Source organism: Hyperoodon ampullatus, assembly GCF_949752795.1.
Source record: "Hyperoodon ampullatus genome assembly, chromosome: 14".
NCBI classification, from domain to species: domain Eukaryota; kingdom Metazoa; phylum Chordata; class Mammalia; order Artiodactyla; family Ziphiidae; genus Hyperoodon; species Hyperoodon ampullatus.
The window spans coordinates 12,824,393-12,835,346 of record NC_136927.1 but is presented as its reverse complement, the minus strand read 5'-3'; positions in this window follow the sequence as shown (position 1 = coordinate 12,835,346).

Below are 10,954 nucleotides of genomic sequence, written 5' to 3'. Positions count from 1 at the left end.
CCTATGCCACCCCTCTAGGTGGTCACAAAGCACAGAACTGATCTCCCTGTGCTCTGCAGGTGCTTCCCACTAGCTATCTATTTTACAAATGGTAGTATATATAAGTCCATGCCACTCTCTCACTTCATCCCATCTTACCCTTCCCCCTCCCCATGTCCTCAAGTCCATTCTCTACATCTGCATCTTTATTCCTGTCCTGCCCCTAGGTTCTTAAGAATGCTTTTTTTTTCTTTTTTTTCTTAGATTCCATATATATGTGTTAGCGTACAGTATTCGTTTTTCTCTTCCTGATTTACTTCACTCTGTATGACAGACTCTAGGTCCATCCACCTCACTACAAATGACTCAACTTCGTTTCTTTTTATGGCTGAGTATATTCCATTGTATATATGTGACACATCTTTATCCATTCATCACTCGATGGACACTTAGGTTACTTCCCTGTCGTGGCTATCGTAAATAGAGATGCAATGAACATTTTGGTACATGATTCTTTTTGTATTATGGTTTTCTCAGGGTATATGCCCAGTAGTCGGGTTCCTGCATCTTATAGTAGTTCTATTATTAGTTTTTTAAGGAACTTCCATACTGTTCTCCATAGTGGCTGTATCAACTTACATTCCCACCAATGGTGCAAGAGGGTTCCCTTTTCTCCACACCATCTCCACCATTTATTGTTTCTAGATTTTTTGATGATGGCCTTTCTGATGGTGTGAGATGATACCTCAATGTAGTTTTGATTTGCATTTCTCTAATCATTAATGATGTTGAACATTCTTTCATGTGTCTGTTGGCAATCTGTATATCTTCTTTGGATAAATGTCTATTTAGGTCTTCTGCCCATTTTTGGATTGTGTTGTTTGGTTTTTTGATATTGAGTTACATGAGCTGCTTGTAAATTTTGGAGATTAATCCTTTGTCAGTTGCTTCATTTGCGAATATCTTCTCCCATTCTGAGGGTTGTCTTTTCATCTTGTTTATATTTTCCTTTGCTGTGCAAAAGCTTTTATTTTCACTAGGTCCCACTTGTTTATTTTTGTTTTTATTTCCCTTAAATTAGGAGGTGGGTCAAAAAGGATCTTGCTGTGATTTTTGTCATAGGGTGTTCTGCCCATTTTTTCCTCTAAGAGTTTTATACTGTCTGACCTTACATATAGGTCTCTAATCCATTTTTTTTTCTAATCCATTTTGAGTTTATTTTTGTGTATGGTGTTAGAGAGTGTTCTAATTTCATTCTTTTACATGTAGCTGTCCAGTTTTCCCAGCACCACTTATTGAAGAGTCTGCCTTTTCTCCATTTTATATTCTTGCTTCCTTTATCAAAAATAAGGTGACCATATGTGTGTGGGTTTATCGCTGGGCTTTCCATCCTCTTCCATTGATCTATATTTATGTTTTTGTGCCAGTACCACACTGTCTTGATGACTGTAGCTTTGTAGTATAGTCTGAAGTCAGGGAGCCTCATTCGTCCAGCTCCATTTCTCTTTCTCAAGATTACTTTGGCTTTTCAGAGTCCTTTGTGTTTCCATACATATGGTGAAATTTTTAGTTCTAGTTCTCTGAAAAATGCCATTGGTAGTTTGATAGGGATTACATTGAATCTGTAGATTGCTTTGGGTAGTAGAGTCATTTTCACAATGTTGATTCTTCCAACTCAAGAACATGGAGTATCTCTCCACCTGTTTGTATTAATTTCTTTCATCATGTCTTACAGTTTTCTGCATACATGTCTCTTGTCTCCTTGGGTAGGTTTATTCCTAGGTATTTTATTCTTTTTGTTGCAGTGGTAAATGGGAGTGTTTCCTTAATTTCTCTTTCAGATTTTTCTTCATTAATGTATAAGAATGCAAGAGATTTCTGTGCATTAATTTTGTATCATGCTACTTTACCAAATTCATTGTTTAGCTCTAGTAGTTTTCTGGTAGAGTCCTTAGGATTCTCTATGTATAGCATCATATCATCTGCAAACAGTGACAGCTTTACATCTTCTTTTTCGACTTGGATTCCTTTTATTTATTTTTCTCCTCTGATTGCTGTGGATAAAACTTCCAAAATTATGTTGAATTATAGTGGGGAGAGTGGGCAACCTTGTCTTGTTCCTGATCTTAGTGGAAATGTTTTCAGCTTTTCACCATTGAGAACGATGTTGGCTGTGGGTTTGTCATATATGGCCTTTATTATGTTGAAGTAAGTTCCCTCTATGCCTACTTTCCGGAGGGTTTTTATTGTAAGTGAGTGTTAAATTTTGTTGAAAGCTTTTTCTGCATCTATTGAGATGATGATATGGTTTTTATCCTTAATTTATTAATATGGTTTATCACATTGATTGATTTGCATATATTGAAGAATCTTTGCATTCCTAGCATAAAGCCCACTTGATCATGGTGTATGATCCTTTTAATGTGCTGTTGGATTCTGTTTGCTAGTATTTTGTTGAGGATTTTTGCATCTATGTTCATCAGTGATATTGGCCTGTAGTTTTCTTTCTTTGTGACATCTTTGTCTGTTTTTGGCATTAGGGCGATGGTGGTCTCATAGAATGAGTTTCAGAATGTTCCTTTCTCTGCTATATTTTGGAAGAGTTTGAGAAGTATAGGTGTTAGCTCTTCTCTAAATATTTGATAGAATTCACCTGTGAAACCATCTATTCCTGGGCTTTTGTTTGTTGGAAGATTTTTAATCACAGTCTCAATTTCAGTGTTTCTTATTGTTCTGTTTATATTTTCTGTTTCTTCCTGCTTCAGTCTCAGAAGGTTGTGCCTTTCTAAGAATTTGTCCATTTCTTCCAGGTTGCCCATTTTATTGGCATAGAGTTTCTTTTAGTAATATCTCATGATCCTTTGTATTTTTGCAGTGTCAGTTGTTACTTCTCCTTTTTCATTTCTAATTCTATTGATTTGAGTCTTCTCCCTTTTTTCTTGATGAGTCTGGCTAATGGTTTATCAATTTTGTTTATCTTCTCAAAGAACCAGCTATAGTTTTATTGATCTGTGCTACTGTTTCTTTCATTTCCTTTTCATTTATTTCTGATGTGATCTTTATTATTTCTTTCCTCTGTGAACTTTGTGGGGTCTTTTTGTTCTTCTTTCTCTAATTCCTTTAGGGGTAAGGTTAGGTTGTTTATTTGAGATGTTTCTTGTTTCTTGAGGTAGGATTGTATTGCTATAAACTTCCCTCTTAGAACTGGTTTTGCTGCATCCCATAGGACTTGGGTCGTCGTGCTTTCATTGTCATTTGTTTCTGGGTATTTTTTGATTTCCTCTTTTATTTCTTCAGTGGCCTCTTGGTTATTAAGTCGTGTATTGTTTAGCCTGCATGTATTCGTATTTTTTACAGATATTTTCCTGAAATGAAAATAAATAAATAAATAAAGTTATTAAAATAAACAATTATTATTAAAAATAAAAAAAATTTAAAGTAATAAAAAAAGAAAAAGAAGAAAGAAAGAAAGAACGAAGAGAGCAATCAAACCAAAAAACAAATCCACCAATGATAAGAATGGCTAATTACTAAAAAAACAAACAAACAAACAAACAAAAAACACAGAAAACAGAACCATAGGACAAATGTAAAAGCAAAGCTATACAGTCAAAATCACACAAATACAAAGCAGACAAATACACACTCACAAAAAGAGAAAAAGGAAAAAAAAAAATATATATATATATATATAGAGAGAGAGAGAGAGAGAGAGAGTTGCTCCCAAAGCCCACTGCCTCAATTTTGGGATTATGCATTGTCTATTCAGGTATTCCACATATGCAAGGTACATCAAGTTGATTGTGGAGATTTAATCCGCTGCTCCTGAGGCTGCTGGGAGAGATTTCCCTTTCTCTTCTTTGTTAGCACAGCTCCTGGGGTTCATCTTTGGATTTGGCCCCGCCTCTGCTTGTAGGTTGCCTGAGGGCGTCTGTTCTTCACTCAGACAGAACAGGGTTAAAGTAGCAGCTGATTAAGGGGCTCTGGCTCACTCAGGTCTGGGGAAGGGAGGGGTACGGCATTTGGGGTGAGCCTGCAGTGGCAGAGTCCGGCAAAACATTGCAACAGCCTGAGGTGTGCTGTGTGTTCTCGCTGGGAATTTGTCCCTGGATCACGGGACCCTGGCAGTGGCAGGCTGCACAGGCTCCTGGGAGGAGGGGTGTGGATAGTGACCTGTGCTTGCAAACAGGCTTCTTGGTGGCTGCAGTAGCAGCCTTAGCATCTTATGCCCGTCTCTGGTGTCCACGCTGTTAGCCGCGGCTCACTCCCAACTCTGGAGCTCGTTTAGGCAGAGCTCTGAATCCTCACTCCTCAGGCACTCTCTCCTATTGCCTCTTAGGCAGGTCCAGACATTTTCTTGGACTCCCTCCTGGCTAGCTGTGGCACACCAGCCCCCTTCAGGCTGTGTTCACGCAGCCAACCCCAGTCCTGTCCCTGGGGTCTGACCTCCTAAGCTGGAGCCTCAGCTCCCAGCCCCACCCACCCCAGCAGGTGAGCAGACAAGCCTCTCAGGCTGGTGAGTGCTGGCCGGCTGCAATCCTCTGTGCGGGAATCTCTCCGCTTTGCCCTCTGCACCCCTGTTGCTGTGCTCTCCCCCGTGGTTCTGAAGCTTCCCCCCTCCGCCACCCCCCTGTCTCCACCAGTGAAGGGGCTTCCTACTGTGTGGAAACTTTTCCTCCTTCACAGCTCCCTCCCAGAGGTACAGGTCCCGTCCCTAGTCTTTTGTCTCTGTTTTTTCTTTTTCTTTTGCCTTACCCAGGTACGTGGGGGTGTTTCTTGCCTTTTGGGAAGTCTGAGGTCTTCTGCCAGCATTCAGTAGGTGTTCTGTAGGAGTTGTTCCACATGTAGATGTATTTCTGATGTATTTGTAGGGAGGAAGGTGATCTCCACATCTTACTCTTCCGCCATCTTGAAGGTCTCTCCCCATAATACTGTTAAGCCAAGGACTTACTAAATATTGAGGAAATGGAACCTCAGAAGGCTTCATACTTGCTGCTCTGAATGTCTGACATGGAATCCTCCTTCGCCAATATTGGTCCCTAAACCCGGGTCTCTACCTGAGTCCTTCAGAGAAACTTAACTGAGAGGGAAGAGGTGAATAGCAAGGCACTATCAGGCCAGAGAACCATAGTCATAGACAATTACTTTGAACACAATTTCAATTTTTAACTTGTTCAAGAGGATCTTGGAGGGCTCGCATGTATACCCAGAAGTCATTTCCAAAGGAATTGCTGCAGGCAGACACGAACAGCCAAACAATGTTTTGAAACAAATCAGTTCTTTTCTTGGGAAACTATATACTTCATCATATTCTAATTTCTTTAAAACTGGTCATTACAGACTGAATTATATGTTAATAGTTATTCATTATCTTCAAATGAAGCTGATCCTAAATATCCCGGATAGTCAAGCATCTTTTAGACATGTTTTGTAAAAGTCTGATATAATGAACCCTGTAATATAATCATAATTATACCTAGTAAATTTATAAAGGCAATTTATTTTAATATTTTTATTCATCTATTTTGTAATTATTAAGTTTTAAGAATATTATGTTTACCTCTTAAGTATGATTAATGGTGACCAGGGGAGACAGAGTCAAAGAGTAGATGTTTGTTGTTTTTATTTTATTCCTGTTTAATTTGTGTCTTTTATAAACTCCAGGAAATTATTTTGGACCAAGTGGTGCTTTATTAATAAATAAATATACTTATTATGTATTAATTACGAATTTAATAGATGAATCATGGCAAATGCCTTAGGGTTCTTTAGTTCAGAATTCCTTAAAGACTAAATCCAGCACCACCATAATCTGTTTTATTTCTAAATATAAGTATACTAGAAGTTTCAGAGTTAATACCCAAGTTTTAGTCAGTAATATTAAGTAACTCCTTCCTAAGAATCAGTTATAACTGGTGTGTGTGAGGGTCCTGATGTATAGTCAAGATTTTAATTCTTGAAAGGAAAAGAACATTTTAGAGCTTTATGTATTAGTCTCTTCCTGGTATTTGTTCTTGCCAGGAATTCTGGTGGAAAACATGGACATAGAAATCGATTTATGTGAAAAAATAATTTTAATACCATCTCTTTACTTTCAACACATTTTTCTTGAATATAAAAATTATAGTCACTGTAAATGTTAAAATACAGAAAGTATTAAAAAAAATAAAAATAACCTAAAATTATGTCACCACAATGTAACTACTGTTTGTACAATATTTTGGTGTATATTTTTCTTGTCTTTTTCCTCTATTAAAAAGTGTGTGTGTGGGCTTCCCTGGTGGCGCAGTGGTTGAGAGTCCACCTGCCGGTGCAGGGGACATGGGTTTGTGCCCCGGTCCAGGAAGATCCCACATGCCACGGAGCGGCTGGGCCCTTGAGCCATGGCTGCTGAGCCTGCATGTCTGGAGCCTGTGCTCTGCAATGGGAGAGACCACAACAGTGAGAGGCCCGTGTACCCCCCCCAAAAAAAGTGTGTGTGTGTGTTTGTGTGTGTGTAAGGAACGTGTACATAACACATAAAAATTTGGATCATACTTACAAACAAATTTGTAACCAGCTTTTTTACTTGCTTAATAATATATTGAGAACATTTGTATTTGCTTGCCAAGAGTTGTGAATATTTTTAGAAACTATCCTAAATTTGCTCTTGTTCAGCAAAGAACTATTCATTGAAAACATTATTTTTAATGGGCATAGAATATTTAAATACTATCATATATGTAACAAATTGCTTACTGTTGTTCATATAAAGATGACTCAAATAGCACAGCAGTGCTATTCCCCATAAACAGCACAACAGTGAGAAAGTGTCTTTGTACATAGATTTTGTATACATTTTCAAGGCTATAGAAATGTATTGCAAAATTATTTTTCATTAAACTATACAAGAATGCCCTTACCTTCAACCCTGGACTTTGCCTATTATCATTTTCTTAGTCCTGCACCCTTTATATGCTTTTTAAAAAGGTTATTTAATGGCTTGATAAAAATGGAGCTATTTTTAGCAAATGGAGAAATTGTCATTAATGATGCAATATATCAGAGTCAAATTAAATTCTTACTTGAATTAAAGCCATTTATTTAAAGGCTCTGGGTGATCTGCTGTAGCTGTACTTCTGTTTTTAGAAATATAAGGATTACCTTATTTAAAGATTGAGGAGCAGGACGTTGAAATGTGCTTGATGGAGTCAACTAATTGACTTTTTCATCAGTGGAATTTTTATCCCAACCCTCTGTGTTCTGGGAAACAATGTTGGTTGTTCTCAACATGGGGTCATTTAAGGTCATGGGTTATTTGGTTTAATGAGATTTATATGGTTGGATAGGGAAGGGATTAATTCTTTATGGAACTTTTTTTGTCGTAACGTGGAAGGTAAAAGGTAAAAGTTTCACTTAAGAAAATCCATAACTGAGCCATGGTGCCTGCTTGTTTACTTGAAAGCTGTGTGTCATCAAGTGGAAGCAAACGCTTTTTCAGACGAGTTCATTTGTTCACAAATAGAAACAAAAAGTGGAGAATGACTTGGTTGGCTTGGGGGAAGCTGCAGGGTTTATTTAAAGTTCGTACATATTGCTGAGGTGCAAAATTGTTAAATGGCATTTGGATCTGGGGAAAGATATACTGTAGAAATTACTTTTCACAGGGGCATTGGAATAGAAGGACAGGAGTTATCTGAGTTCATTTCTAGATGAAATTCTATTCTACTTTTCTTTCTGTCTTTCTTAGATTCAGTTGAACAAACACATGTTGAATGCCCATCCCTCAAGGCAGAGCTGTCCTTTCTCCTTTTCAGATTGATTTGGCAACTTGCTATGCCCAGCTTCAGAGGGCCCACTCTATTTGTTTCCTTGAGCTGCTGTTAAAAAAGTTACCACAAACTAGTGGCTGAAAGCAACAGAAGTTTATTCTCTCGTAGTTCTGGAGGCCAGAAGTCTGAAATCAAGGTGTCTGCAAGACCACACATCCTCCAGGCTGGAGAGAAGAACTCGTACCTTGCCTCTTCCAGCTTCTGGTGACTGCCAACACTCCTTGACTTGTGGCCGCATCACTCCAATCTCTGCCTCAGTGGTCACATTGCCTCCCCTTTCGTCTGTGTCAAATCTCCCCCTACCTCCTTTTATAAGGACACTTGTGATAGCATTGAGGGCCCCCTGGGAAGATCCAAGAGAATCTCTCCATCTTCAAGATCCTAAACTTAATCACATCTGCAAAGTCCTTTTTTGCTATATAAGGTAATGCCTATAGGTTTCAGATATTAGGATATAGGTATCTTTGGGGTGCCGTGATTCAGCCTGCAATACCCAGGACCTTAAATATACCTGATCTCGTGTACACCCCCCTGTCTGCTCTCTACCAGAACATGAGACATAGGTCCAGAAACAAAAAATTATTTGCCAAAGTTTTGGCCCAACTGGCCTGGGGAGAAGAGTTGACTCCATAATTGAGCTAGCATATCTGGGATCGGTAGTCTGGTAAGCTTTGAAGACCACCTTCTAGACAGCAGATTTAAAGATGTGGGGCAGAGCAGACCAACAAACAAAGAGCCGCCCTTCCTCGGTTCACCCCAACTGAATGAGTGAGTGGAGGGAAAGCCATCTTCTTGGGTGATGGGCACATCCTCCTTGAGTATTTGGATCCCCACAGCCGACCTGCACTCCCTGGTGGTCCTCCCCACGAACGCTTTCAGTCCCTTATCATCTTTAGAAGGAGCTTTTTGCCACTTGCTCTGAAACAAGGTCTTCTAGGGACTGCCCCTCTCTCTCGTCCCCTCCCTGCAACCCTGGGAGTTTTTCCTCTGTAGCCAATGTAACAGCTAATCCATTCCAATTGCATAAGAATTTAGAAACAAGGAGACTATTTAAAAGCCCACTGGCCTCCCTCCAGTAGTTACTCAAGGTGTTTACTCTGGAAAAGGTACCAAGTTCTATATCCATTCTTTGTGTAAATTCTCCTTTACTTCCCGTGTTCCTTAAGAAGGACCCTTTCCTGTGGGCTCTGTGGGGTGAGGTAATGTTCTTCCAGGAGACAACTGAACCATGAAGTATCTTGTAAATGAGACCTTAGAAGGCTAGCCAGAAAATTTGAGGAGAGGAGCCTTTGGCATGGCAGTGAAAGCGTTTTGTTTTTGTTTGCTTTTTGATTTTTTATCAGTTAGCTGTGGGTGGAGCTTTGAGATCATTGCAAACAGAGTGGCCAGTTCCCCGCTCCCTGACTTTTAAAAGAAGTAACTATTTGTCCCTTTAACTTTTTCTGGAGTCAGTTGGATTGTGACACATACCTCATTTATTCCCGTTTAATAGTCAATTACCTGGATCAAACTGTTATTAAACATGACTGGCTGGCCCAATGTTTTCTGGTCTGCAGGTCATAGTTGTACCATCTACATAAAAGAAGCCAGCCGCTGCCCCTAATGACAGACCTGAGGAAGTATTTCCGAGACAGTTCAAGGAGCAGTCCCCCTCCCTCCCCTAAATCCTGTTTAAAACTGGGAAAATTCAGGATACTCCAATGTCATTTTTCTGAAATGCCATCTAACTTGTTCAGAAATCCAAAGCTCAGGAAAAGTAAGCAGTGAGATGAGCTCCTACTTCCACTGTCAAGCTCTTTAGAGATTAAGGTCACAATTACCCTCCTCTTTGCATTAGCTCCCACCAACATCCTTCACATAATTAGACCATTATGATGAAATTAGTACCCAAGGTAGACATGAATATTTCAGTAGTAAGGATAGTAGTGAAATTGGAGAAACCTCATGTACTGAGGACGTCTGCCATGTGTCCTTTTACTGAAAAGATCCTGGGAGAACTGGAGTTAAGCCAATGAAAGATGACACAAGTTGATCTAAGCTGTCTTTTCATTTCACTTTTGGTGTGAGCATTTCATATTGCAAGCCCCTTGTTTCTATTCCCTTTACAATAAAACCAAAGGAAATATTGAAAGGGTTGGTTGGCAGGAGTGGGAAGGTCATAGAACACATGAAGTCCTGCAGAGGAGAGGGGTTTTGCCCACCGGGGAAGCCACCATGTTGTTTCTTCATCCTTCTTTCATGCTAACACTTAGGTCCCTGTAGTTGACCCATCTTATTATAGGTCACTGAACAACACGTCCATGATAGCCTGAGGGGGGTCTGCAGGTCCGTTTTTCTCTGTAGATCTGTTTTACGACATAGAAGGCAGGAATGCACATCACTGCACTAGAAGCTTTCTTTGACACAGCCTTGGGTGGAGGGGCTGTGTTTGTGGACACTGAGAAATGGGTATGGAAAGACAGAGAGAGAGGCAGACGAAGAGGAGCAGAGAAGCAGAGAGAGAGAGGAAGAGAGACCCAGTCACAGCCATTGTGGGAGATTGAGACATGGACCAACCTACTCACAGAGGGACTCTCTTCTCCCACTGGCATAGCTTGTCTGCCTTGGCTTTCCATGGGAGGCCTTGGTACTGATGAATGGAGGGCTGCTTCCTGCCTCAGTCTGGGCTGGTTAGAATGCCCTTCATGCTTTCATCAGTTTTTATCCTGGTCAGTAATAAATACTACATGAGTTCCTCCTTCAAACACCAATGGTTGCCATTGGGAAGAAGCTATCTTGAAACGTGACCTAATGTGCTCTTCGTCTGCTTTAAATTATTTGGGACTAAAGATTCATGCGTCTGCCTATCTGTGTGATTTCAACTTTTTCTTCTCCTTTTTGAAATTTGCATTCTTTTTTATTTACACAAGCAGCACATGAATGCAGGAATATATTCCCATAATGAAAAAAGTCCAGGACGGAGATAACATGAAAGATATCTTGACTTTCAGCCCCAAGCTTTGTTCCCTCCCCAGAAGTAAGCAGAGTCATAAATTTGCAAGGTTCTTTCCAAACTTTGTAATAATTTATTTATATGCACGAATATTTACCTAGAAAAATATATAGTTTGGCCTTGTGTGTGTGTTTTTACTATACTGTTCATGTCATTCTGTGGCTATGTATTT